Genomic DNA, 3,668 nt, shown 5'->3' with positions numbered 1-3,668 from the left:
AGTTTTTGAGTGTGAAAGTACTTTTTAATGTAATAAATCATGTGGGCTCATACATGAAAGCAGTTTCACTATTTTTATTGTATATATATGTAATGGCAAAATAATTAAAGCGATGTTTTACTAATCACAGAACTTAGACCTTTGTGTGAGATTTCGTACTTCATATATCTATGAGATATGCTAGTATTGTGTACGACTGCTCTGGAGTCTCTCGCCAACTCGCGGAGCGGCCGGCAGCGCAGGCAGAGATGGCAGGGGTGGCGGTGGAGGCGGTGCGGCCAGGATGGGACCCGCCCTCAGGCGCCGGCGGCGGCGGCGGGCGGAGGCGGCGCGCTCGAACCAAGCGCGGGTGGCCAGCCAAAGCGCACCCACGGCAGAGTTCGGAGAGCGCGCAGGACGCAGCCGAGGAAGCGCTGCTGGAGCCTGCGTCTGGGGAGGAGCGGCGCGCCGGAATGAGCCATGCCAGGCCCGGAAGCGTAGCCGCCCGGGGCGCTCCGGGAGCACAGGGCAGGGCCGGGCGCGCCACAGGAGCATCCCGCGCGGTGCCGGCAGCGCGCCGAGGACCATGCCGCCCCCGGGCCGGGCGCCGCCGCTCGGGCTCCTGCTGGAGCTGACGGCGCTCCGGTGCCCAGGGACAGAGAATCGCGGGATCGCTGATAGCCCGCAGAGGTTCTCCTCACTGCCTGATTACCTCCTCACTAGCCTGCACGTCTCCAAGGCCGAGAAGTTCTTCTTCCTCAAGGAGGCCAACCAGGACCTCACCAGGAACTCCAGCCTGCAGGCCCGGGTGGAACCACTCTTCACCTACCGAGCCAGGACGTCCCCTGTGATAAATGCCGGCTACGGCCCCTTTTCCGTGGAGAGGATGATCCCCGGAGAGCTCCTGGTGGCATCCACACCCTTCGGAAACATGGAGAAGTTTCCCTTCAACTGGAAACTGAATTCCCACATCCTCGACAGCTCCATCTACTCCAACAGGCCCAAAGTGCAGACCTTGTTTTATGTCACTAGCATGGGCTGGCATGATGGTGACTGCGGAAGATCTCTCCTGTGTCACGATGTTTGCTTACCCCGAGGCGAGGGAAGTGGTGGCCAGCTGCTGGCTGCGAGCGGCGCTGGGGTTGTGTGTGGCCGAGCTGGAGCTGCTGCCCAAGTGGTTCAGATCTGCCCTGGACCTGGAGCCCGAAGAGGACATCCCAGCCGTGCTGGGGGGCTGCACCGTGGGAGCTTTTCTTCACCATCTACCCTGCTGACAAAGCTGGCCAGTTGCCTCTGTAGGAGGAAGGCAAGGGGAGAACAATATCCACACGGGCCAGGATGGCCTCCACCCGGCATTTCCAGCCCAGGATAGGATGGGGAGTGTAGTGGTCTACCCCACACCAGACGACCTCAAGTGGTCCCTGGTGACCTTGGACGAGAACGTTGTTATCTCGGTACCTCTGAACTGACCAACACAACCACGTTTTTGGTCTCTCTGACCAGTGGCTCGGTGGCAGAGCAGTTCACTCTTAGAATTAAGGCAGGAGCAGTTGTGAGGATCATGGCAGTGAGAATCAGCAGTGAGGACCAGTGGGCCGTCCAGGAAGAAATAGACAATGGCAGCACTCAGACGTCGGCCATCCTCACCTGCATGGGGCCATCGCCCAGACACGCAGAGCAGAGCAAATGGCTCCTTCTATGAGATCTTACAAGTGGACTTTGGAGTTGATAACAGCAGTGACCTGGCCAGTGCCCAGCAGATCACCTGGCAGGTGAAGTACCCAGCTGAGGACTCCATGAGTGAGCAGGTTGTGTCTGAGATCTTCTCAGCCAGACAAACTTTGTGGGCATCGTCCCTCTTGCAGTGGACATGGAGGTTTTGAATACCGCCATTCTCACCAGAAAGCCTGTTTCCATTCCTGTCAAAGTCATGAGGGTTCAAGAGGATGGTTCTGTGGTGGATGTGTCTGAGTCTGGAATGCGAGTCTGCTGACGAAGACTTCATTAAGGTTTCCAACACCTGTGATTCTGTTTTTGTGAATGGGAAAGAAATGAAGAGCAAAGTGGACACGATTGTGAACTTCATTCACCAGCACTTCACCTCCCAGTTCCAAGTCACTGTCTGGGCTCCCAGACTCCCCCTACAGATTGAGATCTCAGACACGAAGCTGAGCCAGATTAAGGGCTGGAGGATCCCGGTGGCCACCAACAGGAGGCCCACCGGAGAGAGTGAGGACGAGTATGATGAGAAGAAGAAGGGATGAGGCTGCTCTCTGCAGTACCCGCATGCCATGGTGCAGGCCCTCACCTAGTTTGTGACTGAGTTGCCTGACATAGGGCAGCTGAACTACATGCTGGGCCCTGACTGACAGTTTGACATCACTGACCTCGTGACTGAGTTCCTGAAGGTGGAGGAGCCCAAAGTCGCTCAGTTATAGGATGGCAGAACCCTGGCTGGTCAGGAGCTGGGAATCATCACCATGCAGGTCCTCTCTCCACTCTGACTCCATCTTGGCTGAGAAGACAGTGATCATCCTGGACAACTGAGTCACCATTGCAAAGCTAGGCGTGCAGCTCGTGGTTGGCATGTCTCTTTCCCTGCAGCCTCACCGAGCAGACAGACGGGCCATTGTCTCCACAGAAGCAGCCCAGGACATGCTTCAGTCCCCACAGCAGGAAGCAATAGTCAGTTCTTGGATTTTGTTCAGTGATGGTTCAGTGACACCTTTAGACATTTACAACCCCAAGGATTATTCAGTTACCGTCTCATCATTGGATGAAATGGTGGTGTCTGCCAGGTAAACCTTGAGTCCAAACCATCAGTTGTGGTTGCAGAGGGTAAAGGACAAGGGCCCTTGATTAAGTAAGAAATGATGGTTAGTGAACCATGTCAGAAGTCCAAGAGGAAGAGTGTTGCTGTGGGTAAAGGGAATGTCAAGGTCAAATTGAATCAATTTGCTGAGCACCAAGAAGGCACCAATGATACTGAGGGCATAAACTGGGAATATAAAGACCACCTCAGTAATTCCATAGAGCGTGAAGGAAACCAGGAGAGAACAGTTCAGGAATGGTTTCAATATGATGCATCTCTTGGCCAAGAGGAAAGAGCTCAACCCCACTGGCTCAACCCCACTGGCTCCCATGGAAGGAAAGAATAAGAAGTTAATCAAAAGTGGTGGTCCAGACACCTTCACAAGCTTCCCCACTCAAGGGAAGTTACGGGAGCCTAATAATCCTAGTAAGCTTACAATGACCTCAAGGGGGTTGACAGAGATTGGCATGTATGTACGCCCTGTTCTGTGTCTTCTGTCTGGCCATTCTGGTCTTCTTAATCAATTGTGTGGCATTTGCTTGGAAATACAGACATGAAAGGTTTGCTGTGAGTGAGTAAGGCAACATCCCCCATTCCCATGACTGGGTCTGGCTTGGCAATGAAGTGAAACTTTTGGAGAACCCTGTGGACATTACACTCCCATCAGAGGAGTGCACAACCATGATAGACAGGGGGCTGCAGCTCAAGGAGAGTAACTTCCTTCTGAATGGCAAGTCCCAGAAGACTTTTCATAGTCAACTAATCAGACCTTCTGACTATGTCTATGAGAAGGAAATGAAAAACAAACCTAATAAGTTCTTCCAAAGAGGAAGTGAGTCAAGTTTACTTCCTACACCACCATCCTACCAGAGGATGG

General features: G+C 53.6%; 1 pseudogene; it reads left to right on the top strand.

The window, feature by feature from the left end:
• Positions 1-565: 565 nt before the first annotated feature.
• On the top strand, positions 566-3,663 carry LOC103261439 (annotated as a pseudogene).
• The last annotated feature ends 5 nt before the right edge of the window (positions 3,664-3,668 follow it).

This window comes from Carlito syrichta, unplaced genomic scaffold (genome assembly GCF_000164805.1).
Source record: "Carlito syrichta isolate Samal-C Ts95f unplaced genomic scaffold, Tarsius_syrichta-2.0.1 Scaffold16654, whole genome shotgun sequence".
Classification (NCBI taxonomy): domain Eukaryota; kingdom Metazoa; phylum Chordata; class Mammalia; order Primates; family Tarsiidae; genus Carlito; species Carlito syrichta.
This window is presented reverse-complemented; position numbering and strand designations above follow the sequence as displayed.